Genomic DNA, 18,554 nt, shown 5'->3' on the forward strand with positions numbered 1-18,554 from the left:
ACGCCCGGAGATGGCTATTCACGGCTGCAGGTGGCTGGTGCATTTCCCACGGCCGCGCATGGCGAGGCATGGCGGCCACACTGAGCTCTTTCAGCCAGGGCTGCGGGGGTCTGTGCAGTCCGCTTAAGCCAGCCTGAAGCTGCGAATCGCTCGCGGCCTTGGCCCGGCTGCCCCAGGAGGGCCGGCAGGTGGACACTGGGACTGGGGGGATGGTGCCAATTAAAAACCAGAGGCCTGTGGGCCTTTCTCTTCCTGGTTTTTTCCCTTCCTACGGCTACATTGTATCCATGGGCAGCAGATCCCAAAGGCAAGGGAGCTATATTCACTACCCAGGGTCGTCGAGCCACCCCCTCCCCCCAAGCCAGGCTCATCGGAAGCCTGGTTCCTCCCAGGCTGCTCCGGGGAGGCGAGGAGAGGGCTCAGGAGACGAGGCGAGGCTGTGAACATGGGACAATCCCGGGGAGGGGGCGGGGGGGGGGTGGCTGGCAGGCCGGGACAAGGGGTACTCTTGGGCCTCTGCCCCATTCTGCAGCATGCTGATTCTGCAAGGTGTGGGGCCTGCCAGAAGAGGCTGGCACCTGTGGTCTCTGGAACATTCCAGCGTTCCCTGCATACACCGGGGGCCTCCGAACCTGCCTGGGAAGGCAGGGCAAACCCGGCATGGGAGAGAGCGAGCCAGTCTACAGCTTGCACAGCCCCGCTCCAGGGTTCACGGCCTCCAGGTGGAATCCGCCGCCCCAGGCCTGCTCCCAGGGCACCTGGGGGACAGCCAGCTGGCCTGCAAGGTGGGGTGGCAGGGGGGCGGGGGGGGGGAGTCACTGATTCTAGACACAGTCACAGTCAGGGGAGGAAGGGACCCAGGGCTGGCCACTCTCCTGTGTATCCAAGGCCCAGCCACTTGGTCCCTCAGCACCTGTTCCAACTGGAAAGTGACGATAATGAAGGTGACCTTGCAGGGCTGCCGGCGGGCGCAGTGCACGGCGCACCCGGCCTCCCCCAGCGGCAGCCGAGCCGGTGACCACAAACCACAGCACAGCCGAGTGGCCACCACCCTTTGAGAAGCTCTGCCCGCACTCTAAGGGCAGATCCGAACCCCCCAAAACAGGAGGGTGCCCTCAGTGCCCTCCCCCCCCCCCCCATCCCAGTGCCCGCCGGAACTCCAGGACAGCCCCGAGCCCGGCCATGGACGAAGATGCGGGTGGCGACTGCTCTTTCAGCGAAATGCACATTGATTCCGGCTGACCCGTGCGGCTCCCAGCAGCCCTTCCCCGACGTCCCGGGTGTGGGGGCTGTGGGACGAGGCCCCCCCCACCCCGGAACATCTCAGAGGGGCACCACTCAAAGGCTTCAGCCTGGAGGGAGGCCAGAGGTGACCCCCCCCCACCCAGGGTTGTTCCGAGAGGCTGGGGGCTCGGTTTCCCAGACGGCAGTGGGAGGGGAAGGGGCGTCCGGAGAGACCTGCAAAGCCAGGTGGCCTGACCCGAGAAGGCAGGCAGGTCCCAGGGGTGGCCACAGCGATGGCAGTGGGGGAGGGGCGCAGCAGAGGGTGGCAAGGGCCGCTTTTCCAGCCAGAGCAGGTGGTGGGCTGTCCCTCTGCTGCGGGGCCAGCACCGCCCAGCGCACCTGTCCCCGAGGAGGGGAGGGGGGCCCTGCTGCCCCCAGAACCCTCTTATGCTCTCCCCTGAATGACAGGAAAAGGAGCTGTGCCAGGGGGACAGGGTGGTATCAGTGTGCAGGACAGATGCCGGGCCCACCAGGCAAAGACCCCAGAAGTGGTCACCTCCCTCCTGGCAGCTGCAGGACAGTGACCAGGCCCAGTCTCCACGGGGGAGCCCCAGGGCCTGGCTGTCCGCCCCCCACCCACCTCACTCCTCTCTCCACCCCTTCCTCTGAGGGCATCTGGGGCGACTGGTCCTGCTTCCTTTTTCTTTTTTAAGTTTTTAAAAATAGAAACCTGAGCATTGTAGTGAAAACAACACTGATTCCGGCCCAGGGCTTCCTGGGCCCCACTCGGCCCTGAAACCGGCTCAGAGGCCTGGACTGCCAAGGCTGGAGGCTGGAGGCAGGGCCCCACCCCCCGCCACCCCCCTAGGCCCCCAGGAGCGCCGGCTCAGGAGGCAGATAGGTGCCCGCCTCGCCAGGCAGTTGCTACGATCCCCCGAGAACCCCGAGACCCTGATTAATGGGCGAGATGGCTCTGTGCTCCGGCGGGAGGGGCCGGGCGCCTTTCCTTCTGAAAAACAGAGACGCACGGGCTGGCGGCCGGTGGGCAGCGCGCCCGCTCGCCTGGCCTCCTGGGAGGGGCTCGGGGGCGGCCCCGGCACAGCCTGGGGGCCGGCGGGGGAAGTGGGCCGAGAAGCCCCCTGACCCGGACCACAGTACCACCCTCCCTCCCAGCTCCCGGGGACACAGGCTCGGGGACGGAGAACAGAGAAACGTCATCAGCTTTGATGAAGCCACAGCAGGGGTGGCCGGCAACGGGAGGCTGTGCCGCCCCTCCCCCCGCGCTGCCCAGGTCAGAGGGATCAGGTTCCCTGTCTGAGGCTGGACAGTGGCACGGCCTGCGGCCACCACCAGGGCGGTCCAGGTCGTCCCTGCACTGCAGGCAGTCCTCGTTCTCGGCCGTGCAGGTCACGACCACGGACTGTGGGCACCTGGTGGGCAGAGGCGGGATCCTACAAGGCGGGAGAGCAGGTCCCCCGGTCTGGTTGACGGCGGCGGTGCCCAGGATGAGAAACCCGTCACAGCGCCTCCCCCTCCAACCCGGGAGAGCGGCCTGCTTTCCGCCAGGCGCTCGCTGGGCGCCTGCAGCATGTCCCGGCTCCTACACCGACCAGCGGAGCTTGGCCTGGCCGCACAGTGGGCTCCTGCACCTCCCGTGGCCTCCAGTGCCCACGGGGGAGGGCAGGGGAAACACAACTCGATAGCCGAGTGCAGAAGGGACCCTGGACGGAGGGGCTGCTGCCCCAAACCGCACCCTCCACCCCCCACCGTGAGGGCACCACCTTCTGCCTGTCCCGCCGTCCTCTGTTCTGGGACGCCAGAGCGAGGGCCGGACACGAGGTTGGGTTTGTGCGGGGTTTGCGGCGACTCCGAGTCCCTGCCCTCCAGCGCAGATGGCAGCGGGCACTCGCTGTGGCCGTCTCTCTCCTGCACCCGTTGGGAGACCGGCCTGCACTCGCCCCCCCCCCGGGAGCCCCGGCTTCCCTTCCTGTGCGGAAGGTCAGCCTGCCACACGAGGTTGATTGTGATGATTACTTTAGAGGGGGCAGGACCCCAGGGACTCAGGGGGTGGCACGGCTGGCATCTCCTCCCGCAGGACGGGGGCCGGGGGCGCTCGGACTCCAGGCCTGAACACGCGGACGCCATTCTCCCCAGGTTGGAGGGGAGGCCCCATCCACGGGACCCCAGGGGCCTGGGCAGTCTCGGAATCAGCCCCAGGGACCAGGACAACGTGACAGCGTCACCCTCCCGGCAGGGCCCCCGCTCGGTGCCACGTCACAGCCGGGAGCAAGAGGGGCCCCGCCCGCCTCTGCAGAGGCCCCGGTCCAGGACGGGGACAGTGCTGGCTGACTGCTGGCCTCTGCCGGGCGCCCTGCCAGGGACTTTTAAAATATCATCTCATTTAGCTTGAATTGCTTCCCTGGGGACTCGGCATGATGATCACCCCTGCTCCACGATGGGGATGTGGGCCTCAGGGACCCGGATCAGTGGCTGGCCCGGGGCCCGAGCCCCAGGCCTCGGCCACCTCTCCTCCCCCAGACTCCACGCTGCGGCGACGAGGGGCTTCGGGGCCTCGGTCTAGGGGCTGGTTCGTGCATTCTGAGCCCCAAGTTGACTGGAGGTGCCCTTCGGGTAGACAGGCGAGAGAAGGAAGGGGGCGACCTGCCGAGGACCCGTCATGTGCTGGAGCAACAGACAGAAGGGGGCGCGACCTGCTGAGGACCCACTATGTGCTGGGTGTCGCATATGCGTGTGAGGAAGTCCCTTCCACAGCCGTGAGATGGGAAACAGCGCGCTGGCCCACCGACGCGGGGGCCAGAGTGTGTGCCCGGTGCCCCCGGTGGGGCGGGCAGAGCGTGGGGAAGGCCTGGGCTCTCCCGCGCTGTCCCCCCTGGGGCCTGTGTCTCCCCAGGGCTGTCCTCCCACCTGGGGCCTGGCTGGAGGTGGGAGGGCAGCCCCACAGCGATCCAAAGGAACGTCTCCACGTGTCATGAGCGACACACAGTAGGAGTGCTGGGACTCGAGGGACGGCGCCGTGCTGGGACCGAGGTCCCCGACAAAGGCCCGGGGCCGCCGGGAAAGTACACACACGGGTGAGGCCGCGCTCCTCTCGGCCATCAGCCACGGGCGATCGGGGCCGGGCCGGGCCGGGCGGGACAGGAAGTGGGGGTGGGCACCCAGCGCGTCAACAGGAAATGCGGGCGAACCTGCCCGCGACGCAGGCCGAGCCCGCGCTGTCCGCCTGCTTCTGCAATCGCAGGCCGTCCCGAGAAGCCGGGAGCCTGCTGGTCTCTGCGAGCGGGGAGAACGGCCCCCACTTCCTCCCCACAGACGCCCTTTTCCGGGGAGCAGTGGGGCACCCAGGCTTCGGGGAGGAACCAAGTTCTGAGGCTCCTCACTCTGGGAACCTTTGTGGAAAACCCCAAGTTCAAGACCGCAGCCAGGGCTCGACAAAGGGCCCAACCTAGGGCAGGACACCTCCAAAATGGAGGGACCGAGGGGCAGTGGCTGCCTCCAGACCGGTGTGTCCACCCCCCGCCCCAGCGTCTCTGTGGCGGGGAGAGCCTGGGGTGCAGGGGTGAGCGTCAGCCTGACTCCACCTGCCCCGAGGTCCCCACCCGGCCCCTTCCCTCAGGGCCTCCGGTCCCCACTGTGAATGGCCATAATGGCCTCTGGCCACGCCCCCGGTAGCACTGCCCCGAAACCTCAGGATCAGCTGTCACGAGGCCTGGGAGGGGGGACCCGGCAGGGGGAACACCGAGGGTGTTCTTGTCTTCCTCTGGTTAGCGGACGAGCGCACGGGCCCAGAGAGGTCAAGCGACTTGCCCAAGTGGCCCCAGCCCCACCCGCCCTGGGCTCCTCCTGCCGCCCGCCGGGAGGCCTGGCCGGGACCCAGAAAGGAGAGAAGCTGCCCCAGGAACGGAAGGCACATCCCCCCTGCCCCCCCCCGCCCTGCCCGGGAGGGACGTGCAGCATCGGCGGACAGAACAGTGCAGGGAAGCATGTGCCACAGAAGAGGGTGGGGGGCCGGGGTGGGACAGTGGGGGCTGAGAGCCATGTCCCACCACCTCGCAGGGGCAGCCGTAGGCCTGCTGGGGGCGGTGCCAAGGTGGGACGGGCAGGCGACAGGGGCAAGGGAGGGCCAGGGGCCGGTCGCTGCCCTGTCACCACCTGCCTCACTGGGTCAACCTCGGTGAAAGGTCTCTCCTCTCCGGGCCCCAGTCTCCCCAGACGCACAATGACAGGACTGGACTCAGGTCCCTTCAGGGATCCCTAAGACTTACGGGTTCCAGCTAGAACCTTCTATGCTGCTTCGTCCTCAAGAGCGGGAGCAAAAAAACCCAACCCTGGTAGCTGGAAGACTTTACCTTGTAAATACCGTTATCTCAGTAGACACCAGCACACTGACCTTGGCCGAGGCCCCTGCATTGTTCTTGGACCCTCTGACCACCCACCTGGCCAACCAGGATGGGGGATGGGGGGACAGGCCGCTGCCCGGCCCGCCGGCCCAGGCATCCAAGGTGGCAGCGGGAGGCAGGACAGTCCTGGCTGGTGGCCCTGCCCCCCCCCGTGTGAGCCAGCAGCCGGTTCTCCCGAAATACCTGTCCTCCGCCACACACCACGGGGCGCTGCCAGCATGCCCGCGGCTGCCGGGTTTGGACACTGCCAGTCCCGGAGGGACCGCTGGGGTCCGCGTTCGCGCAGCTGGGGGAAGGGCGCCTGCCGCACACGGCGCCCGGCTGGAGCGGGCCGGCCCTCGGGACTCAGAGCCTGGGGGACGGTGCCGTGGTCTCCCTGGCCAGCATGGGGGGAGGGGGTCACTTCGTCCCTTCTCCTCCTCCAGGCTCCAGAAGGAGCCGACACGTGCTGGGGTGGCGGTGACTGTGATGATGACGACACCCACCACGTGCGGAGGACCCAGAGGGTGGCCAGGTGGTCCAGATGCTTTACCCTCTTCGGCTGTGCGACCCGCACACCAGCGCTCTCAGTAAGTTATCATCCCCGCTTTCCAAACAAGGAAACTGAGGCTCGGAACGGTTATCTTGTTAGAGAGCAGGGAGCCTGGGGTTCAAACCCCGGGCCCCCGGATGCCAAGGGTGCCATTTCTCTCCCACCTCACGCCTCCCCCAGGGACCACCGCACGGGAGAAACTGCTCCTTCTGCTGCCGACCCACTTCCAGGCTCCGTCTCCCTGGTACAAATGCCCCCAGTCCCCGAGCAAGCCAGCCCCACCCCCTCGGCCATTGGCGTTGTTTTAAGAGGCGGAGGCAATGCTGAAAGCGAAAGGCTCATGCTACTGAGGCCCCGTAGCTCTGACCACGACCCCTCTCCTGCCCTTGGCAGTGAGAGTGAAAGCGAACAGCCTTACACAAGGAGGGGGGAAAACCGGGAACTGCTGGGCGCTGGGGGCACGGGGGGTGTGGCCAGGCTTCAGGCACCTCCTCCCTTCCCCGAGGCTCCCCAGCCTCCCTCCAGCATCTGCTTCCTGCCTGAGCCACCACAAAGCAGAGGCAGAGAGAGCCAGCTGCACTTGGCTCTGAGGCCACGCTTGCCACCCGGAGCTCTGCCTCTGCACGACAGGGCGGGGACTAGGCCCCCCTCCCCCCAGCCCCCTCCCCTGGGAGGCTCTGATGGCCTCCTGGGCCTGCTCTGACCGCCAGGCTGCATGGGACTGGCAGGGACGGTGCCGAGGAGGAGGACGGCCGAGTCTCTCTGCTGACCCACCTGCACCACGCCCAGTGCCCAGCTGCTGGGCGAAAGCTCAGGCCCACGGACAGGCCCCAGGGTTGCAGATGGAGCACCGCACTGTCCCGCCTCCTTATTTCCTCCCCGGGCCAGGCCGGCAGATGGTCGGCTGACTTCCTGCCTCTGGAGGGACAGGGCCGCAGGACAGGCTGGTGCGCCCGCCCCGCAGATACCTGTCCCTGCCAAGCACTGAGGTGGGGACAGTCCCTGCCAGCCGCAGACACACGGCCTCAGCATCAGGGCAACCTGTGACTGAGGGCCGTGCTCAACCCAGAAGACCTTCGCTCACCGGTTCCTTTGTTCACGCCCACCCACGAAGCCCCCCACGGATCCCAGGCACCACTTGGAGCTCCTCGGACTTGGGGACCCGCCGGACAGGCCCCCACCCTCTCCCCGAGGACACGCCTGCCCGCAGGACGACAAAGGCAGCCCCACTTGGAGTGGCCGAAGTGCGCTGGGAATGAAAATTCATCCCCCGGGGGCAGGTCTAAGGGGATAAGTGATGATGGAAAAAATTCCTTAAAAAGAATGAGGAAGAGTCTTCTGAGGCTGCAATTACATGCAAATTCTTGATCCCCAGCCTTCCTCTCCGCCTGGGCCCTGAGACTGTCCCAGGTCTGTCCCAAGTCTGTCCCAGCAGAAGGCAGAATCACCCACTCCCCAAGTGTTTCCGCGCGGCAGGGCTGAGGCACCCCAGGGCTTCGGTCGCCTGGGGTGGGGGGGCGGGGGTGACGCACACGGCTCGTGCCCACCCGGCCACGGGGCAGCCCAGTGTGAGCCAGGGCACGTGCTGCCGGCGGAGGAGGCCGGGGCCGCGGGGAGGTCTGAGGAGGAGCCTGGCCCCCAGCCACCCAGGTGACAAGCTCTGGGGGACTGTCCCACAACCTCTTCTCCCTTCCGGGCCTCAGCGGCTTCGCCTGCAGTGACCAGGGGTGGCAGGGAGCGCGTGATGGCCAGTGTTTTGGGGTGCTGACCCAGGAGTCCGGTGCTCACACGGCCACAGAGAGGTGTCGTGGCGGAGGGTCCCAACACCTCGGTGTCCCCTGCCCTACCTGGCTCCCCGTCCGGGGCCCCAGCTCCCTCCGGACGGGCAGCAGCAGGCGGCGTCCTGAAGGCACGCTCTTGCCACGGAGAGAACGCACCCTCTTTCCAGCCGGGACTCCGGGCGAGTCCCGGGTCGCCCGCCCCTCCTGTACCCTCCTGCCCACGGCTGCGCACGGGCACGGGTGTCTAGGATGGCATGGGCTCAACCAGCCCGACACGTCCAAGGGACTGAGACGAGAGCACCCAGCACCCCGGCCACGAGGCGACCAGGGCTGGCCCCGAGAGGGGGACCCACAGGCACGTGAGGCTGGGCCGCACTTTCCACCCGGGGCCCCGAGGGCCCGGCGGAGAACTCGGCCGGAACCGCCAGTGCCCCAGACACCCCTCGGGGGTCTTGCTCTTCAAAACCCCTTACACCGAAGCCTCCTTTCCCCGCTTAGGGCAGGGGGTCCCCCGTCCAGCTCCCCGGAGGGAAGCCCACGGGCTTTGATAGCCTCTCTGATGGAGCCCCAGGACCGAGGCCAGCCAGGAAGTCCTGTCTCCCCGATTCTGTGAGGAACTGTGCCTGCGGCCGGAGCCACTGACTTCCCCCACGCCGAGAAGGTGGGGTGTGTCGGGGGCCGGTGAGGCGGGCCCTGCTTGGGGACCGTGGCGCCGACTCTTATAAACCAGCTGGGCGCCGCCAGGGCCCAGGCGCCAGCCCTCACTCTCCGTCCTCCGTCTTTCAGCAACGCTGCCCACAGCCCGGCACGTGTAGGCTGCGTGTCGGCCACAGGGGTGCCACCGGGCTGGTGGCAGCGGGCCGGGAGCCAGGCAGCCCTGGGCTCAAAGCCCCCTCTGCCGCCACGGCCTCGCACGGGCCTTGGGCAGTGACTCCGCCCTGGAGCCCTGCCTTCCTCGAAAGAGGGCGAGCGGAGCCCACCTCAGGGGGCCCCATGAGGAAGCAAGAAAAGAAGTGCGTGTGAACCTGCTTGGTGACACCAACCCGTGCAGCTGGAGGGAGGAGGGGTCCACGCGGCACCAGGTCCGGCACACTGGCTGCCCGGCTCCGGGCCGGGGCTGGCTGGACGCTGCAGCCGATGTTTATACACCGCCTGGCACAGGCCGGAGGCTCAGCTGGCAAACCGCAGGGGCTGGATTCCACCTGGCAGGCTGCTGGCCGCTCCGGCCCACCCCCTCCCGGGCGGGCACCTGCCAGGTCGCTCTATGGAGCCGGAAGGATGGACGCTCAGAGCCATTGGGGCGGCCACTGGACACCGGCCACCAGCTCGGCTGCCACGTCACCCCTAACTTGAAAGCATGTGGCTCTGGAACCTCCGGGGCATTACCCTAAAGAGAAGGGCTCAAGTCCTCACCTAAGGAAGTGGCCACAAAGCACGCAATGAGACACGCCGTGGACTGAACCCTGAGCCTGGCAGGCACGTGCCCAGGACGGCCGTCATCACCGCCTGGCACGGAAGGTGCGCGGACAAGGATCTTAAAAAAGGGCCCGAGGTCTCGTGCTTGGTGAGCCCCCCGAACCCGGGGTGAGCGGTGACACACTCCCCACACCAGGGCCCACGCAGGGTCGCCCTGCAGCCCGAGCTCCGGGAGAGCGGCGTTTCCCACGGGCTGCCGCGCTGGGGACGAGGCGAGGCCCCCAGCCCGAATCTCGCACACACAGCGGCAGCTCAGCTTACGTTGCCAGGACTTGCAGGATTTGCACGGCTTGTGATGCTAAACACGGGTTTTCCCTGGGAAATCGTGACACTCGTGTGCACAGGCGTCTTCCTGCTGCTTGGCTCCAGTCAGCCTCGAGGGCTGGGCTGAGCTGAGCGGGGAGCAGCAATGGTGGAAGTGGTTCCTGGTCGTGCTAAGAACTTTCCGACCGCATTCCTGGGTCCCCGCAGACGCTCAGGCCCAGGCCGCAGTCTCCTGGCCCCGGGCTGGCTGCTGTAGGTTTCCCAGGCGCAGGGGCCTTGGCCCCAGGACAGGCCAGCCTCTGTTCACTGGGTCTCAGGCGGAGCGGAGCGCAGGATGAAAACCATGGCTGTCTGAGGCTTTTACATGTCAGAGCCAAGCGCCCCACCCTGTCCTCACAATGCCGCTCCAAACCACCTCACCTGGCCCAGCTACCGCCGAGTTCATACCCCCCTGCAACTCCAGCTGGCAGCTTGCCGTGGGGACCGCAGCACATCTGGCCCGCAGAGGGGTTCCTGGGTCCCCAGCCAGGGTGCACTTTATAAGGGTTTGTCCTGGGGGACGAGATGCCCAGGGCTGCCCCTGCTGCTTGGGTCTGAGTTTGGAGCCACCGCGCTGAGCGGCACGGCTGTGGCCAACTCTTTGAGGGACCAGACAGAGGCGGCGAGGGGAAGCAGAGGGACGCGAACAAGCCTCACCCCGGCCCACACTCTCAGGGACAAGGCGGCGGCCCAGGCCCGGACAGGCAGCCCGGCAGAGGCTGCCAGAGCAGCAGCGCCCTTGGGAGAACACAGCTCGCGTTACTTAAAAAGGCCGGCACTCTTGCGCCAGGCCCCCACCGGCGGGAACCCACGAGCCTCGGCTGCTCCCTCCCCAGCCCCCCCACCCCCTACCCCGCCGGCGGGCACCGGGTCTCATCCGCCCCTCGGGAAACACAGGAAGAGGGGCCCGAGAGAATCGGGCGGGCCAAGTTATGTCACCCGCATTCCTGACGGCCGGGATAATGGGGCCCGCCCTCTCCAGGACTGGCTTTGTGGGGGGCGGGGGGGGGGGGGACGACTGCTGAACAGGTTCCAGTCGCTTTGCAAAGGAGGAAACTGAGGCATGAGGCCACCTAGATCAGGGGCCGGTAAAATGCTCTTAAAGGGCCGGGCACTAAATAGTTCCAGCTTTCCTGGTCTTCTGTTCCCTGTTGTAATCGTAAACAAACAAGTGGCTGTGTGCCAATAAAACTTTATTTGCAAAAACAATCGACAGCCTGTGGGCAGGGGTTTGCCAACCCCTGGCCTAGATGGTCTCAGGGGGACAGTGCGTCATCACTTCTGGAAGACACAGGGGCCATAACTGCAGAGGACCACTGAACTCCCACTCGGGAGGCCCCAGGGGTCCCCTTGAAGAAGCTCCAGTCAGAATGTTCAGTCTATTACCATAAAATATCAAGTCCCATCCCATACGAAACTCAAGGGACACCGGCCTCAGTCCTCCTAGGTCCTGTGTGATGAGGGCAGTCCCCACACCGCGCCTCCCCCCCCCCCCCCCCCCCGCACAGGCTCAAGGGCTACAGGCTGGGGAGCCCAGGCTGGGGCAGGCTCGTGGCTCCCCCGTCCCACCCAGAGCCCTGAAGTCGGGGATGGCTCTAGCAGGCTGGAACACGGGTGGGGCCAGCTGCCCCGGAAACCAGGCCTCCACAGAGGCTCAACAGGGATTCCAAAACCCGGGGTGGGAGCCACGCTCTGCCCCTGGCCTCGAGGTCGCCACCCTGCCCCGCAGTAGGGGGTGGTTTCTCTAGGGCTGGGGCAGCCGGGAAGGCCCAGGGAGGGAGGGAAGGGGCCTCTCATCTCCTCCCCCCCCCCCCCACCCCCCCCGCAGGCTGAGCCTCCGGTGCCGTCTCGGAGGTGCGGTCTTCATCAAGGCCGCCACCGGTGTACCTGCCTCAGTGACACTGCTCAGTGTCACCACTTCCAGCTGGAGTTTCAGATTCCGGTAATAATCCAAGTTCAGCCTACTTCATCCAGAACGGTGACAACTGTCCCCTCGGACTGTCTAGACGGCTCTGACCTCGGGCAGGGCAGGGGCCAGGCTGTCATGTGAGACCCCAGCTGCTGTCCTGGGACTGCGCACTGACCCCTGGGCCCAGCCACTTCACTGCCCGCCAGCCAGAGAGCCGCGTGTCCAGGGCCGCTCTGTCCCGCCCAGGGTCCGCCACAGCCCAGGAGGGGAGACCTGCCCGGGCCCTCTGATGGAAGTGGAACAGGCATGGACCCCAGAGCCAGGCCCGCCCTTGCCACGCGGGTCCAGTGAGCTTGGCTACGACTCTGAACCTCAGTCGCATCTTCTACAAAACAGACCGACCGTCCACGTGTACCTGGATTTTAATGAAGACAACACGTGACTGCACGCAAGCCCCACCCCTGGCCCACGGAACACAGGGGAGCACGGGGCACACGGCGAAGGGCAAGCTGTGAGAGGAGAGTTTTCCAGGAAAACTGGGGAGCAGGCTGCTGAGCCCCCAGGACAGGACCCCCCTGGAACCTGCTGCTTGGACGGTGGCCTCCCCTGGGCCATTGCACCCTGTCACTGCGGCCCCCTGGGCTCGCCCCCGCTGCCTGAGGGCTGGAGCGGGTGGGGCGCCCCGGGGGTGGGGCCCGCAGCCGGTCCGCTGTGCAGAGCCCGGCTCTGGGCATGTGCAGAACCAACGCGCAGCCCGGTCACTAGAGAGCAAGACCGGAGCCTGGGGAAGTGAGCCAGGGCTTCACTCAGCACACACCACACAACCCAGCTCAGCACCCCCCAGGGCCCCAGGAGAGGAGCCAGCCTCTGCCTCCTACCCACCTGCGTCCCCCTTCCCTCCCTCGGCCCTGCCCTGGCCGCCCACCAGCAACACCAGGCTCAGTGGGGCTGCTTGGGGACGGTGAACTCAGCGGAAAGAGCACCCCAGACATGAAGGCGGGGGCTCAGAGAAATGGCACCCCCCGCCCACCCACCCACTGGCCTGTCCAGCTCCACCAGGGGCAGAACAGGTGAGCCCCGATGTCCCTGTTCCGTGACAGGGCAGTCACCCAGCACCTGGATGCTCCACAGCTCAGACCTCTGGACCCGCCCTCCTGACACGGGTCCCTGCACAGAGCACAGCCCTGGAGGACCCAGCGCCTCGGAGCAGGGGCCTCTCCTTACCCGCGGCACTCTGGGCCCACGTCAGGAAGCCCCGGGCACCAGCTCCAGACCCAGTCCCCGTCCCAGCTCTTAGGGCCACGCCCGGGCCCCCCTGCCCGTGCAGCCGTAAGCTCCAGAGTCTGACGGTTTCGCCACTTCCTGGGCTGTGACCTTGGGCAAAGGGTCTGACCCCGCACCCTCCACTGCGGGAGCCACCGGCCCCACGTGGCCAGTCCAAATCGCGATGTGCCGTGACTACAACACGCCCCGCGCCGCAGACACAGCACAGAAAACGAACATCGAATTCCACGTGGGTGATTTCTGTCAATCATGTGTTAAAACGACAGGGTTTGGGGTAGACTGAATTAAACAAGTCATATTAAGTTAATTTCACCTTTTTTTTTTTTTTATCATCGTGCCTGTTAGACCGTTTGAGACGGGGCCCGAGTTGTTTCCACGCACGGAGCGGATGTCCGCCGTCTGAGACTTTCGAGCCCCCCCGAAACAGTTATCTCAAGGGGAGGATGCGGTGGGGTGCTTCTTCTGCAAACCCGCTCTCGCCTCACTGGCCGGGGACCGGCGGCCCCACGGCCGTCCCCAGGGCTGGGGGGGCTGCCCAGGAAGGGCCAGGCACCCCGCCCCACCCTCCTGCTCCAGCCTCCCAGCAGAGGGGCTGAGCGTGGCACCTTCACCGGGCTGCCCCTCGAGCTAATGGCCACGGAAAACCACGTGAGCAACAGCGACCCTGGTTCAAGGCCGCAGGCCACACTAGGTCAAAGTCAACAGCAGTGACAGCGGTGACAACGATCATCTCCAGGCCACCAGGCCCGCAGGCATGCTATGCACCTGGCCCGCCCAGGTGCCCTCACAGGCTCCATCCCCCAGTGCACAGAAGAGGACTCCAGGCCCAGGGAGGGACTTGACCAGGGCCACCCAGCTGGTGAGCGGCACCCCAAAGGGCAGTGCCGAGCCCACCTGGCCCTGAAGCCCAGGCCCCCCCACAGGGACCCAGGCCAGGCCCGCCGTCCACTCCCTGCCACCCTGGGCTCGGGGCAGGCCCTGGCACACGTATCTGCTCCCAGCTTCCCCGTGCGGGTCACGCTGAAGTTCCGGTGTCTCTGCCCAGTGACCATCAGCCTCTCGCCATGGAGGTGCCACCTCCTGCCTCTTGCCAAACAGTGAACACTGCACAGTCGGCCCGCATCCGCTGAGACACTGTCCCCGGACACACGGCGCCACGCCGAGTCTGCCCGAGCAGGCCCGGACCCGACAAAACACGGTCCCGTCTCCCGCGGGCTCCCAGGCCCCCCGGGCTCGTCCCCGTTTCCAAAGGCCCTCGACCCTCGGAGGGCTCCGCTGTGGAAGGCTGCTCCGGGTCACAGGAAGGCGGAAAGTCTCCCGGTGGGTTAGGCCTGTTTCCACCTGCCCCCAGCAACCAGGGTCACAGGGTGGGTGCGCGGCCCAGAGGGGATGCGGTTACAACTGTCTGGCCAACCGGACCACAGCACTGGGTCCCGGGCGGGACCGGTCCTTCCACAGGGGACATGTGACACTCCGACACAGACAGGCGTGGCGTGAGAAGAAGGCCGAGGTGGCCCACAAGGCCCTCCCTGGTTTCCTTATCTTCCTGGGGCACCCACGCGAGGACGAGGCACACGGGAAGCGGCAGGGGCCACTCTGCCCCCACCGACCTTGAGCTCGGCCGGCCCCGTGACCGGCTGCACCGAGAGGCCGCCCTGCCCTCCGTGGCCAGGCCAGCCCAGCAGGAAGTGTGCTAGGAATGTCCCTCCGGGGACGCAGAAGGCCGCTTCCCAAGCCTCTTCTCCCGGGGTCCAGGCACACCTGTCGCTTCGGAGGCACCTCTCGGGGGAGAGCAAGACCCCAGCAGGGAAGGGAGAGGAGTGCCCGCTGCCTCGTCCAGGACAGCCTGGCTTAGGGGTCCGAGGGGGGGCTGGCCAGCCAGGCCCCTCCCCGACCTGTCAGGACAAGCCACGTGGGGGAGGAGCAGGGAGGGCCGTGGCCACGGCTCAGAAATCTCCCAGCAAGCAGGTCACAGAACAGGTGACAAAGGCACTAAAGGATGATTCCAGACTGTGGAGACATCCCCTTAAGGAGCAGAGCCAGCCTCTTCAGGGTGCCCTCCTCCCCCAGCCAAACACCCCTCAGAGCCAGACTGCCGGGTCCCGGCCCCTTGTGTGGCCGAGGACCCAGACCGGACAGCTGGACCACACGGCTCGGGCAGAGCTGAGGAGCCATCCCGGGGAGGGCCCAGGGCCGGGCCACAGGCCTCCATACCCTGGGGCCTCGCTCACCAACGAGGACGGCACCTCGGGAGGGCCAGCCTGGCGGCCAGGTCTGGACCCCCTGGTGTCAGAACCGTGAGGCCCTTCGCCAGGGCGTGGGACAGGGATGTCCCCCAGGGCCCGGGACACCCGATGAGCGAGAGCCCCACCACACTCCTTGAGAACACCCTGTGCCCCCAGCCTAGGCCACCAGCTGGGAGCAGCCCTGGGGGGTAGACGTCACCACCCCCACCTGGCCATCAGGGACCCCAAACCTGGGGGTTCACAAGGGTCAACCGCTGCCCCGGCCAGGGGACGGGAGGGGGCACTCCGCGGTGAGAGGCCCGTGGCTGGGGGCCCCTGACTTCCACCCCCAGCGCCCGTGCCCACCCCGCCGCTAGTCCCTCTGTGCCGGGGCCCTGCCCGAGTGCCTCTCTGGGCGTGCTCTCTCCCTCCCTCCCACGCCTTCCTGCCGTGACCTCTTTGTACCACAGTGTCCCCAGGTGTCATCTGGGGTCAAACCCCAAAGGCAGTTGATTCAGAAGGTCCCAGACCCAGTGAACCCCAACAGATCCTGGCTCGGGTGCCCCCTGTGGCTTCCCCCTGGGCTCAGAGCAAGGCCCTGCCGGCCCCTCGCCGCCCCTGCCTCGAGCTCCCGGCACACCCACCCCCGAGCCTGGCCCTGAACTTGCAGAACCCACCCAGCTCCCCACGGCCCTGCTCGCCTTTCCCCTCTGGCGATGCTCTCCCTCCGTGCCCTGCTGTGGCTGCACACGGCTCGTCATCTGGCCCTCGGCACGGAAGTCACCTCCTCAGAGAGGCCTCCTCCGCCCCTCCAGCCTGGAGCCAGCCGCCTCCCCTCCCCTCCACCGCCTGGTGCTCCACATCACCCGGCCCGGTTTCTCTTCCTCACGGAAACAACCTTGCCTGCCGTGTGCTTGCTCACTGCCTAGTCCCTGACCTGGAAGGCAGCTTACAGGAAGGTGGCAACTGAGGGCTTTGCAGAACGAGCCCCAGGCCCCAGCTGCGTGAGTGCCAGGCCCCCGGCAGGCATTACTGAGCAGGGTAAGCACTTGCTGCGTGAAGAAGACCAAGGGGTGAGGAGCAGAGGAGGGAGCGGGAACAGCCCCGGCGTCCTGCTCCGGGACGCGCAGGGGGCCCCATCTTCACGCAGCCAGTCCCCCCGCCGAAGGAGCTCCAGGAAGCACAGGTCCCAGAGGAGAGGCCTGAGTCCCCCGTGCATCCTGCCCCTGGACCCAGGCCTGGGGGGGCGGGGCTCTGCTGTCTGCTCCCCAAGGCTCTGCCAGCGGGAGTGCCAGAGGAGAGCCTAAGGCTGGGGGACAGACGGGGGTGCCCTGCCTCGTCCTGTCTGTGTCCCGGGGCTGTCCCTGTCACCCCGCCATGCTTCCTGAGCCGGCGGGAGCAGCCCACGCCACTCACGGCAGCTGCCGCCAGCTCGCAGCTTCCCAAACGCGCACAGACCCGAGTTCCTCGCCCTCCCTCCCTCGCCCTCGTGGGCCGGCGCCTTCCACTGAGGGGCCTGGGGTCTCCCAGCGTGTCCCCGACTTCGGAAACAAGCCTGTCTTTCTGTTGCCCCGGCCCGGGGCGGGGACGGCTTCCTGTGTACCCAGCGTTCCCGTCCCGGCTCTCGGTTCTCAGAAACCTGGGCGAGAACCGCTCCCGCCGCCTTCTCTGCGGACACGTAGGCGCTTTCTGTCCCCCGGCAGCGCCCTGGCAGACCCAGGGGACTTTCCGTGCCCTCCACGCACGGAGTCCCGGCGAGGAAACCGCCGCAGCATCCCCCCCACCCCCACCCCACCGTCCACCCTGTGCCGCAGTTCCAGGGAAGGGGCCGGGGACCTGGGGGCCGTGAGTGACACGTGACAGATGCTGCTGAGCCCGCTGGTGCCACTCACGAATGAGGCTTGGGGTGGTTGCGTTATGTTTTGGAACCAACCATGGCTTTTGTTTTCTAAGCTAGAGGGGGGAAAAAACACCCCTCCCCCTCCCCAAAAGGAATTATCCAAGAGTTCTACTATTCTGACTTTCAAAGGAGCCATTGTTAATCTTTTGGCCATAAATAGGCAATTAACACCCACTCTGAACCCGGCGAAACCGAGGCCCTGCCAGCCCGGCCACAGCAGCACCAGCCCTGCCCTCCGCGTGGCGTCTGCTCCCTCCAGCTCTGCACCGAGGCCTGGGGCGGCTGCGGGGAAGGGCAGGGCCTCTGCACACGGATGCCGCACAAACGTCACACGGGGCCTGTGGCAACAGGGGGGCCGCGACACGGATGTGGGTGTGGGCACAGGACAACGGAGGACTGTGCTGCCAAAGACCGGTCCCCACGAGAGCCGGCAGCCGTCCCAGGTGAAGGCCCAGGCGGGCGCCAGGTGCGTGGGCTCTGGGCCTGGCCCGTGTGATGACCCACGTGTCCACCCACCTCGGTGGCACCTCCGGGACGGGATGCCCGGTGTTGAGGGACCCGGGCCACGTGGCGGAACCCTGACCTTGGGGTCATGGGACCCTGGTCCAAACCCCACAGTGCGACCCAGCGGCTGGACTCCGGCCCTCGGACAAGCCGCGCCAGCTTCAGGCTCCGGGGAGGTGGGACGGGGCCGCGGCCTCAGAGCTGCAGAGACGGGGTCCTACAGCGAGGGTCGCCCCCGCTCCCCGGACCCTCAGAGCTGCAAAGGCGGGGTCCCACAGTGGGGGCCGCTCCCGCTCCCCAGACGGCAGCTCCTTTCTCTGGACCGGTCTGGCCCCCAGCTCCCCGGAGGCCACTCGCAACAGCACCCACGGCAGCCGCCTCTCACCCAGCGCTGACCCTGGGCCCGCGAGGCTCCTAAGTGTTCACACGGACGACCTTTCACGCCACCAGCAACGCGGTGAGAGGCGGCATGGCTGCTCTGCCTGTGGACGGGGCAGCTGAGGGGTCACATAGGTTGCCCGGGCGTGGACCGAGCTCGCCCCGCTGTCCACGCGACAGGCCACGCCCTGCTGCTTCTCTGCAACCCTCCCCGGGGGCCGTGGGTGCACCTTCCCACTGCGATTCCCGGGGAGCCGGGCTGGAGGCGCCCGCAGGCGTGCTGCCCGCCGGGGTCTGCGAGCGCAGGCCCCGTCTCCAGCACCGGGGCACGGCTGGCGGGCCGGGGCTGCTCCAAGCACATCCGGGCAGCTGGAGGGGCTCCCGTCCGGGCAGCGGGCTTACACAACCGAGGCCCTCCCCCCACCAGAAAGCCCGGGCACCCCCAAAGCTTCCCGGCCTCCCATGTCCAGTAGCCTTTGGCTTGGAAAGGCCCTGGAACATGGAAAATCACCGAGTGGCATGAAAAGCCGCCTCCCTGGCACGTCCCCAGTTGAACTGCTTCTCCCTTCCCCGGGAGATCAAAGCCATTGTGTCAACACTCGGCCCCGGGCCGAGTGACC

At 67.1% G+C, this 18,554-nt stretch overlaps 1 protein-coding gene across 1 annotated transcript in view; it reads right to left on the reverse strand.

Moving 5' to 3' along the window:
- The window catches only part of FAM53B (family with sequence similarity 53 member B), a 94,040-nt gene that overhangs the window by 15,200 nt on the left and 60,286 nt on the right, over positions 1-18,554 (reverse strand). The gene's annotated exons all lie outside the window — the stretch shown is intronic.

This window comes from Phyllostomus discolor, chromosome 5 (assembly GCF_004126475.2).
Source record: "Phyllostomus discolor isolate MPI-MPIP mPhyDis1 chromosome 5, mPhyDis1.pri.v3, whole genome shotgun sequence".
In the NCBI taxonomy this organism is placed as follows: Eukaryota; Metazoa; Chordata; class Mammalia; order Chiroptera; family Phyllostomidae; genus Phyllostomus; species Phyllostomus discolor.